We start from the raw sequence: 11,803 nt of genomic DNA, 5'->3' as shown, positions 1-11,803 counted from the left end.
AATGTTGGTGTTCTTGAATTCGGTGCCATTGTCACTTCTCACTTTCTTGATCTTGGTCTCGAATTCATTTTGAGCTCTTTTTGCAAATTTCTTGAAGGTCTCTTGCACTGCACTTTTGTCATGCAAAAAGAATACCCAAATGAAACGAGAATAATCATCAACAATGACAAGTCCGTATTTGTTACCACCAATGCTTATATAAGCCACCGGGCCAAAAAGATCCATGTGTAGTAGTTCAAATGGCTTGACGGTGGTGATGATGCTTTTTGACGGATGAGGAACACCAACTTGCTTTCCGGCTTGACAAGCACTACAAATACGATCTTTCTCAAAAGAAACATTTGTTAGTCCTAGAATGTGATCCCCCTTTAGGAGCTTGTTGAGATTTCTCATCCCAACATGAGCTAGTCGGCGATGCCATAACCAACCCAAGCTAGACTTTGCCACCAAGCATGTATCAAGTTGAGCCTTTTCTTGTGAAAAATTCACTAGATAAAGCTTTCCCTTAAGTACACCCTTGAAGGCAACGGAGCCATCGCTTCTCCTAATGACGGTCACACCTTCGTTAGTGAATAAACAATTGAAACCCGATGCACAAAGTTGTGATATGGATAACAAGTTATACCCAAGAGATTCGACTAAGAGAACTTTTGAAAGAGAGAATTTTGAGTTTAGATCAATATTACCGGTACCAAGCACTTTTCCCTTTTGATTTCCGGCAAACGTAATGTAATGATCATCATTTGATTTTTTTCAAACTCTCAAATATGCTTCCTTCTCCGGTCATATGATTTGTGCATCCGCTATCAATCACCCATGTTGATCCACCGGAGAGGTACTCCTACAAAACAAGATTATTCCTTTCTTTTAGGTACCCAACAATACTTGGGTCCTTGAGTGTTAGTCAAAAGCACTTTGGGTACCCACACATGGCTTTTCACCTTAGTGTTCCATGAGCGGTGACCCACAAATCTAGCAACCACTTTACCATGGTGGTTCCTAGTTAAAACATAATCCGCATAAAATGACATTTGAGATAATGTCTTTGGTGTCTTGGGTGCTTGGAATTTGTCTTGCTTCAAAGAGGATGCAATAATTTTGGCACCTTCATCACACGTTGTGCCTCTCTTGATAAACTTGATTTAACTTAACCCTTGTTTCTCACTACTTCTCCTATGGATGGGAGTTGTCATGTTCACTAGGCCTCCTCTTACCCCTAAGGCGGCTTTCTTGTTATTCTTGACATAAGGAATGGTTTGAGAAGTACCATCTTCATTCTTTCCTAGTCCCTTACCTTTCTTAAATCCATATTTGCTTAAGTACCTTGAACCAAACCCCTTGGTATGCTTCTCAAACTCACCTATCCTAGGTAAGGGATTTGTCTTGAGTACTTCCTTGTGAGATGGTGCCTCTTCTTGCACCAATTGGGTGAGTCTACTAATCTCTTTCTTCATAGATTGCACTTCGGCATGGTTAGTCACACAAGTTTGAATATCAACATTAAAGCATCGTGCACAACCATTACTAGTTGAAGGACTAGATGACTTTGATGCCTTACAAGTGTTAGAGGAACTTACTAAGAGAGTGCTAACTTTAACTTCAAGTGCCGTGTTCATGGTTTGCAAGCTTGTTAAACTTTCTTGAAGTTTATCATTGTCTCTCTTTAAGTTAGCATGAGTGTCTTCAACTAAAAAAAGTTCTTTAGTTAAGTCATCCACTTTTCTCCTTTCACTAGTAAATGACTCTTCTACCTCAAGAAGCATGTTATCCTTGGCTTTTAGAGATTCTCCAAGCCTCTTGTTTTCCTTCCTTTTATAGGTAAGGTGCTTTTCAAGAGTTTCGGATTTTTATCTCTCAAGCCTAAACAATTCCTCTTGTGATTCAAGAGTCTCATCTAGATCATCTAGTTTCATTATTAATTTCATTATTCTAGTTGCCGCACTCTTGCCATATTGTTTAATAAGACTAGCAACTTCATCATCATCATCTATTTCATCATCCGATGAGTTCGGAGATATTACCTTTGAGTTCTTTGCCATCAAGCACATACTTAGATCTTGATCTTCATCATCAGTGAGATCTTCAAACAAGCTTGATTGATGTGAAGATAAAGTCTTGAATGCCATGGTTGCAATATCTTCATTGTCGGAGTTGTTTTCTTCATTTGAATCCCATTCTTGACCAAGATGAGCTTCACCAACATGCTTTTTATATCTTGGCTTATCTCTCTTGGATGAACTCTCCTTGGCATTCTTGTTCTTCTTCTTTTCTTCCGGACAATCCGCAATGAAATGCCCGATTTTCTTGCAACCGAAGCATGGCTTGCTTGATCTTCTTCTTGATTCATTCTTGTTCTTGCTAAAGTTTTGAAAGTTGCCCTTCCTTAGAACTCTTCTAAAGTTCTTGATGAAAAAGGCCATTTGCTCATCATCAAGCTCATCATCTTCACTATCACTAGAGTCATCCATCTTTAAGGGTTGGGTTGCTTTTTCCTTGCCTTTCAACTTAGCTTGAAGAGCCAACCCATTATTCTTTGCAGCTTGCTCTTGTAGATCGGCCAAATCTTGATTTATTTTGACTCTCTTCAATTGATCATGATGAGCCTCAATTCTTCCAAGAACATTCTCGGCGGTGAAATGCTTGAAACCCCTTTCCGCTCTTATCAAACTAGGTAATGTGACATCCCTAGCCATGTAGACGGTTAAGAGCTTATCCACTATCTCACGATCACCCCATTTGTCTCCACCAAGAGACTTGATTTGATTGGTGATCTTTTTCATGCGGTTATACATCTCCTTAACGGTTTCATCTTTCTTCATGGAGAATAGACTTAGTTCATCTTCCAAAGTCTTGATTCTTGATTCTCGGACTTTTCTTGACCCTTGATGATTTACTTGGAGTGTGTCCCAAGCATCCTTGGCGGTAGAAGAATCTTCAATTTTGTCAAACTCTTCCGGACTCACGGAAGACTGAAGAATGTTCAATGATTGATAATTTCTTTGTAAGACATATGCTTGAACGGGTGTTGTGGCTTCTCCATCTTCCGGGATCTCACACCCAACTTCAATGATTTTCCAAAGATCCTTGTGAATTGCACTCAAATAACCAAACATTTTGGTCTTCCACTGATTATACCCCGTTCCATCAAAATAAGAGGGCTTTCCCATGTGAATTGAAGCATTGTGATCACTAGGAATTTGAAATGTATAGTCATGACCAACTTGGTGATAGTCGGCTCTTTTCTTCACCTTTGAAGAGCTTGAAGATCTTCTCTTGTAGTCATTGTCCGAGTCATCACTTGACTCGATTATAACTTTAGTGCTTGATTTCTCTTTCTTTCTTTGCAATTTCTTCTTCCTCCTCCAAGCCTTCCATTCTTGAAATGACAACTCATCGTCGGTTGTTTCCAAATCTTCTTCCTCATCTTGTAGCCTGTTCTTTTTCTTATCTTCTGATTTTTCAAATGACTTCTCCTTCTGAACCTCAACCATTGGATCGGCTTGACCCTTGGATGAAGCGTCACTCGACATCTTGACTCTCCAAGCGGTTAAGCTTCAAATATGGAGAACCTCGCTCTGATACCAATTGAAAGGACCTCAAGATGCCTAGAGGGGGGTGAATAGGCTAATCTGAAACTTAAAAACACTCCGAGCACGGTTAGCAACACAAGTGTCCGGATACTCTGGATATATGTCCGGATACTTCGGATACAGTGTCCGGAGTCTCCGGAGATAATGTCCGGACTATCCGGGTATGAAAGAAAATGCTACTAATCATAGATAGAGATGCTGTAAATTGAATCCAATAAATTTAGAGGGACAAGTGGTACCTTTGAAGTGTTTCTCACCAGTTGTCTTACTCCTGAGACTTGTACAATGATAGATCGCACTCAAACCCTAAAAGGTTAGTCTCACAAGCAAACAAATGCAAATGTACACTAAAGTTACGAGAGAGACACAGAATTTGTTTCCCGAAGTTCACTCCCAAAGGAGCTACGTCTCCGTTGAGGAAGAATTCAAGAGACGGTGCTCAAGAACTCCTATGCTTCTCTCCCAAGGGTGAGACCAACGCTCAAACCCTAGGGTCACTTACTATGAATTCCTCGGAGAGGAATGAAGATTACAAACCAGCTGTGATGCTCACAAATCAATCACGCAATCACAAGTGACGCCTAGCCATCTAGGAGCTTGGAGCTCCAAGAGTAATAAACTTGAATCCACAGGCTAGACTTGGATTGATGTGCTCAAGAGATGAAATCAAGGCTTACTTGCACAATCTTAGCTCTTGCAACAATCTCACTTCAAACCCCAAAGAAAATCACTCAAGAATGGAGCAAAAGGGGAGTGAGAGGGCTCTCTTTTGGTTTTCTGCAGTTCTGGTCGAAAAAGAGCAAGAGAGAGAGAGTGAGAGGGGGTATGGGGGTATTTATACCCCCTCTCCTAGAAACTAGCCGTTGGGAGAGCGGTACCCGGAAACTCCGGGTATATGTCCGGATACTCCGGACGTAGGGGTCCGGAGACTCCTGACCAAACTTGTTTTGCAGACCGGAAACAGTAATCCGGACACTCCGGGTATACGTCCGGATACTCCGGACTTTCTGTCCGGACATTCCGGACTTGTACCCGGACACTCCGGGTTAGACACTGAATTTCACATTTAAGTCCCTTTTGAGTGTTGAGATGGTTTCTTATAATTTTTGCGGGTTCTCTTGAGCACAACTACCATGTCTACACTAGTGGATCACAGTTCCCCTTGATAGTACGGCGTTCCTATACTCAATTTCAAAAATAAAATCTAGTCTTTAAGAATACTTGAGGACGCCGTTTTTCATATCCTTTTTGAGGGTTCACGCTTCTCTAAAAGCTTTGCTTAGTCACCATTAGCACCTGCACACATGCTCAATAACACGATTAAATATACATGTGCTTTGTCATATATCACCAAAACCCACTTAGGGGCCTAGATATCTTTCAAGGTGTATGATTCAGGAGCTTATGGGGCTGGGTTTGATTGGGCCTAAGGCGGTGTCTGGACCGTCTGAGTTGAAGCTGGAGCTTGTGCCAAATGATGTGAAGCTAGAAGGCAGCAAGAATTACTTGAGTTGGTCTAGGAAAGTGAGGATACTTCTAGCCGGAAAGGGGGTGGAAGACTATCTGGAGGAGGATTGTGTCGAGCCAGATGACAAACTCAGTTCTGAATGGAGAATTTGGCACACCACTAATTCAATTATAGTGACATGGTTGCTGTCATCTATGTCCTCGTCTGTGAGTAAGATGGTTGAAGCTATGCGTACTGCAGCACAGATTTCGAAGACCTTGAGTAATATGTACTCAAGAAAAGGAAATGTGATGATGATGATGATGGAAATTCAAAATAAGGCAGATGCGGTGAAACAAGCAGGAAGATCTGTTGAGCGGTATGCTAGTGAACTTGAATACTTGTGGGGTGAGCTACATCATTATGCTCCACTTCACATGGAGTGTTCCAGAGATGCTGGGGCTGTTCATAAATGGGTAGAGGATAGGAGAGTAACCCATTTCTTAAAAAATTTGGATCCTTAATTTGAAAGTAGGAGGGCAGCCATCTGCCATCAAGAGAGCCTTCCTACTATGGAGGAGGCCATTTCGGCCATGCTTAATGAGGAAAGTAGACTTAAGGTGATGGTTGGTAATGATCCAATCAAGTCGGCATACAGTGCTGTTGATGATAGAGATTGCTATAACTATGGAGAGAAAGGACACTTGAGCTACAACTATCCTTATCCGAGAGGGAGTGGTGCTCGCGGTGGTGGTGCCCGCGGAGCACGTGGGGGTGCTCGTGGTGGTCATGGTGGTTATGGAGGAGGTCGTGGAAGCCGTGGTGGAGGACGTGGTAGAGGTTGTGGTGGCCCTAGAGCCAATGTGGCTGTTGCAGTAGAAACACCATCTGTCACTTTGACTGGAGAACAAGCTAAGATGTGGGAACAGTGGCAGAAGAGCAAAGAGTCAGAGAACTCAGCTAGTACTCCACCTGATTCTACTGCAACCACTACCGTTCAACACTTCGGTAACTTCGCCAACTACGCCCACTCGGGCGAAGGTACTCAGACGCAGGCACTTGCATCCTCATATAGAAATCATGTAGACTGGGTCATAGATTCAAGGAAATCAAGACATGTCACAGGCTTATCTCATACCTTTAAGACATACATCCCACATGCTCATTCTGAAACTGTTCAAATTGCTGATGGCACCTCACAACGCATTCATGGTGTAGGGTCCGTAGAATGCACACCATCTATTAGGTTATCATCTGTTTTGCATGTTCCCTCTTTCCCAGTCAATCTCCTTTCTGTTAGCTCCATCATTGATCAATTCAAATGCATAGTAATATTTGATGAACAATATTGTGTGTTTCAGGAGAAGAGCACTGGGAGGAGGATTGGGACTGGAGTCAGGCATAATGGACTGTGGTTCATTAGTCATGAGGAGGCAGCACTAGCAGCAACAACGGAAGGAGATGAGAAAGCAATCATTTTGCTCCACCGCCGGTTAGGCCCATATACCTTTTGAGAACCTAAACAAGTTGTATCCCGAAGTGTTTAAGAGTCTAGATAAGAGTAAACTCGTATGTGATGCTTGTGAACTTGCTAAGCATACAAGAGCAACTTATTCTAGTATTGGTCTTCGGAGTTGTGAACCTTTTATGCTTATACATTCAGATGTTTGGGGCCCTTGTTCAACTACTTCTGTGAGTGGTTTTAAGTGGTTTGTTACCTTTATTGATTGTCACACCCGCATGACATGGATTTATATGCTTAAGCACAAGGGTGAGGTTCTTCATTGTTTCAAAGATTTTCATAAAATGGTCACTAATCAATTTGGTGCCAAGGTTAAGATCATCCGGAGTGATAATGGGACAGAGTATGTGAACAATGAGTTTGCCTCATATTGTTCTGATCAAGGGATCATTCATCAGACAACATGTCCTGGTACACCACCACAGAATGGTGTAGCTGAGAGGAAGAATAGACATTTGTTGGAGGTAGCAAGGTCCTTGATGTTTCAAATGAACGTGCCTAAGTATCTTTGGAGTGAGGCGGTCATGACGGTTGCATATCTGATTAATCGCATGCCATCCAGAATACTTGGTATGAAATCACCAGCTGAATTACTGTTGGGGCAAAGGGATTTTAAATTTGCACCTAAAGTGTTTGGTTGTGTGTGCTTTGTGTGGATCCACAAGCCATTAAATGTGTATTTGTTGGTTATGCTTCTACACAGAAGGGATACAAGTGTTGGGATCCTATTGGAAGGAGATTGTTTGTGAGTATGGATGTCACATTTAGAGAATTTGAACCATACTACAAAGCACGAGGTGATCTTGACCAATTCTTGGAAGAGTTCTCTTCAGTCACCGATGGTGACAGTAGAGAGGGGGAGAATGCTGATGTGATAACTAATGATAGTAGAAAGGGGGAGGAGAATGGTAAAGAAGAAGTGATTATTGGAACAATTCCGTGTCAAGTTGGAGTGAAGCATGATGATGAGATTGGAAGAAATAATTGTCAAGGAGATGCAGAAACAAATGATGAGATTGGAGCACATGGGGATCATGAGAATAATGAAGAGGACAATGATGATGATGAAGTGGTGGTTGTCGGAACGATTCCATGTCCAAGGGTGGATAAGACACCAATTGTGTATCAAAGAAGGAGGCTTAAAAGACAGGGGGAGCAAGTCAAGCAACCACAGTCACAGCAGTCTGAATCTCCAGTCCCAGACCCTTCTTCAGGCTCCTCTCCATCAAGCTCCTTGCCTTCTCCAGAGATAAGTAATTATATCCCTCATACTTTTGATCATATAGAGTTGTCCCTTGCACAATGTAGAGAGCCTAGAATTAATGCTGGAAAACCTCCTTCTCGTTATAGCTATGAGCATGATATTGCTAACTTCATTTTATATGCACATGTCTCTCCTGCATATAGAACATTCATTACATCTCTACGGACAGTGCCTATTCCGAAGGATTGGAGGTGTGCAAAACAGCATCCTAGGTGGAAAGAGGCTATGAAAGAAGATATGCATGCTCTCATGCTCTAGAAAAGAACAAAACTTGGGAGCTTGTCCAACTCCCAGAAGGGAAGAAAGCGGTTGGCTGTAAGTGGATCTTCACTGTGAAGCACACCCCTGAAGGAAAGGTAGAAAGGTACAAGGCAAGATTGGTTGCAAAAGGATACAGTCAGACGTATGGAATTGACTATGATGAGACCTTTGCTCCTGTTGCAAAGATGGGAACAGTTAGAACTTTAATCTCTTGTGCAGTCAATTTCGGATGGACTTTTCATCAATTAGATGTGAAGAATGCATTTCTTCATGGTGATCTACAAGAAGAAGTTTATATGGAGATCCCACATGGATTTGAAAACAGTCTGACTGTTGGGAAGGTGTGTAGGTTGAAGAAGTCACTATATGGTTTGAAACAATCACCACGTGCATGGTTTGATAGATTTCGACGTGCTGTGTGTGATATGGGTTACTCTCAATGCAATGCGGACCACACAGTCTTCTTCAAACATAGAGAGTCATCCATCACTATATTGGCTGTTTATGTTGATGATATTGTAATCACAGGAGATGATATAGAGGAGATCAAGTGTCTGAAGGAGAAGCTTGGGAAAGCATTTGAGGTAAAGGATCTTGGACCACTTCGTTACTTCCTAGGGATTGAGATTGCTCGGTCATCGAGAGGGATTGTTCTCTCTCGAAGGAAGTATGTCCTTGATCTGCTAACGGAAACAGGAATGCTTGGGTGTCGACCTTGCAACTCACCTATTGACAAGAATCATCAAATATGTGCTGTCGGAGGAATTCTCCAGCCGGGTGGCGGAAAGCACCCGCCTAATCCTAGTTAAGGATGGGTTTGGAGGAGACTAGGAGCGCTCGATCGGCGAACAGATGAACGCAGGAAGGCCACAGAGATTTAGAGTGGTTCGGGCCGCCGAAGCGTAACACCCTACGTCCACTTTGGTGTTGTTTTGCTTGAAGAAGCCTGGATGAAGCCTAGCATACAGCTTGTGCTTATGCAACCTGGAACTTAGAACGTCTAGCGTGAGTGTTTTTGATCCCGTGTTCTAACGAGTGCATTCTCCCTTTTATAGTCCAAGGGGGATGCTTACACTGAGCGGGACCCCGACATGTGGGTCCGGCCAACAGGAGCTTGCTCTAAGAGAGATATGGAGATCTTCATCTCCAGCTCCTCTCCGTAGTCCTCTCGTTCGGGGAGTTGATGTGCGTATCCATAGTCGGGATACGGCCGTGTACAGCCTTGTCTTGTACAGTGTTCGGTGTCAGCGTTGCCCAACAGTGTAGCCGTGCTGTCACTGTTGGGATGGAACCTCCAGTCAGGGGGTGAGCCAGCGCTGACTCGTGCCATGCGCACTGTTACAGCGCAAGCCTTAGCACGCCTATTACAGACCATCATCACACGCGCAGCGCCGTGACGGGACTGCACACAGTCCGCGCACTGTGCGCGGTGATACGACGCGCCGCCTTCAGATCAGGCGGGCTTACCGTGGTGTCAGCTTACCTGCCCCGTGTTTCAGTGGCAGGCCGCACCTTTTGACCTTGGCGCGCCCAACTCACCTACCGCATTGAATGCTGGTAGGTGGAGAGGCGACCCGTAAGGGGCCTCCGGCCGCAGGCACGCGGCGGGGTCAGCCCCGCTCCTCCCGCCGGGCAGCACATGGCGGCACCGGACCCCTTCCCGGGGGAAAGAGGGGTCCGGGGCCCCCGTGGCCGGCCGGAGCGGGCTGACCTGTGATGGTCTGGCCATCACATGCGGCGGCCCCGGACCTCCCAGGGGAGGCCGGGTCCGCAGGGGTTACCCGAGAGCTCTCCCGCCCACATGGGTGTGCAACGGCCCCGGACCTCACGGAGCTCGGGGAGAGTCCGGAGACCGTGGTCCCAGCAGTCAGGCCCGGAGGCCGTATGCCACGTGGCCCAGAGGCGAGGGGGAGCGTGGATTATGAGAAGTACCAGGGCCTGGACACCCTAGCAGAAGGTACCCCTATCTGTATGTACCGACAGAGGCCCCCGGGCCCACCTCGGGAGAGGGATGAACCCGCAGGTGGGGCCAAATCCCAGCATCGCGCCGGGTGTACAGCTCGTTCCCGCCAGGCGAGGGCACGGATGTCCTTTCGCCCGTAGCGGGAACCCCGAGGGACCCGTCCTCCGCGCGCATCGTGCGCGTCAGACGGTTCAGATTCTTGTCTCATTCGAACCCGCCGCGCGGCTCGGGCGGTTCGGATTCCGCCCTTCCCACGATCCTCCAGCGCCCACGCCAATGACTGGTAGACCCGAGCCCACCGGTCATTGAGTGTGAGGGTAGGGGAAGGCGGCGCTGGCGACCGCTCGGCTTCCCCTCGGTCGCCGCGGGACACAAAGGGAGGAGCAGTCTTTTGCATAAAAGGTATGCGCCGAAGGGAACGGCTACCTTTTCGCTCTCGCCAACAACAGACGCCGTAGCGCTCCTTCGTCTCCGCATCCCTTCTCGCGATCAGCTTCCTTGCGCCCGGCACCTCTCTCTACCCTGCTCCTTCGCGATCCACCCCAACAATTTCCATGGCTTCACTTCCTTTCCCGCGCCGCTTCCAGACCCAGGATCAGCTGGACGCGGTGCGGTGCCTTCTAGGGTGGACCGCGCCGGCGAATGTCGGGAAGGTCAAGGCCGGCGAGGTCCCCCTCCGCGAGCTTGCCGTGGGGGAGTTCGTCCTCTTCAACTCGTACATTATGTGCGGGTTGGTTCCTCCGATCTCCTCCTTCTTCCTCCTGCTCCTGGAGGAGTTCGGCCTCCAACTTCATCATCTCACCCCCCACTCCGTTCTCCTCGCGGCGGTCTTCGCCCATTTCATGGAGATGTTCGTGGGGGTGCGCCCCTGCACCACCATCTTCAAGCACTTCTACTCCCTGGTCGGGACCGGGAAGAAGCGCGGCGAGATCGGCGCTTACTACTTCCAACTCCGGCACGGGATGTCGGGCGCCTACATCGCCGCCTTCTCCAGCTCCAAGTGGGAGGACTGGCGTGAAGGCTGGGTCATTGTGGTGACGGACCCCCACGACCGCCTAGAACTGCCGGAAGGGGGCCCCCAGAGCGACCGGAGCACCTGGAAGGCCAGGCCGTCAATTCCGGTAGAGCTCGACCCAGTCCTGAACCGGATCAAGAAGCTGGCAAGGAGCGGCCTGACTTCTATGATGGTGCTGGGCGACTTCCTGAAGCGACGAATCGCCCCCTGCAGCATCGGTCCCGGATGGCCTACGTGTACACGGGGCTAAACGACTGCTGCAGGATCGCGCGGGGGCCCGGCGGCGACTTCACCCGGGCGGAGCTGGAGGCGGCGATCCGGGCGATGACCGGCGAGGCGTTCGTTCCAGAGTCCCTGGTCCTCCCGAGTGGGGTGAAAGCCCTGTGCGAGGACCAGGCTCTGCGGTCAACGGTCCTGGCGTCGATGCCGACCCTGGAAGAGGGCGGCCTGGCGGTCCGGCAACTGGGGGGGACCCCAACCGCGGGCTCCAGATCCCTGGCGCCACACCGGACCGCCAGCAACGCCCCAGCGGAGGTGCCGGGGAGCCGGGACCCAGAGGTCCGGCCCCCGGCGAGAAGGGAAAAGAGAAAGCGCCGGTGCCAGAGCACCGGCAGAAAGACTGTGCGGGTGCTGCCCCGGCCCAAAGGAGCGGCGAGGCTCAGGGGGCGGCACCCGAGCGGCGCAGCCAAGCCGAAGGGAGCAAGTCCCGGAGGCTCCAGCGAGGCGACGGCTCCTTGGTGG

The sequence above is a fragment of the Panicum hallii genome, chromosome 9 (genome assembly GCF_002211085.1).
Source record: "Panicum hallii strain FIL2 chromosome 9, PHallii_v3.1, whole genome shotgun sequence".
Lineage (NCBI taxonomy): Eukaryota > Viridiplantae > Streptophyta > Magnoliopsida > Poales > Poaceae > Panicum > Panicum hallii.
Note: the sequence above shows the minus strand (reverse complement) of the source record.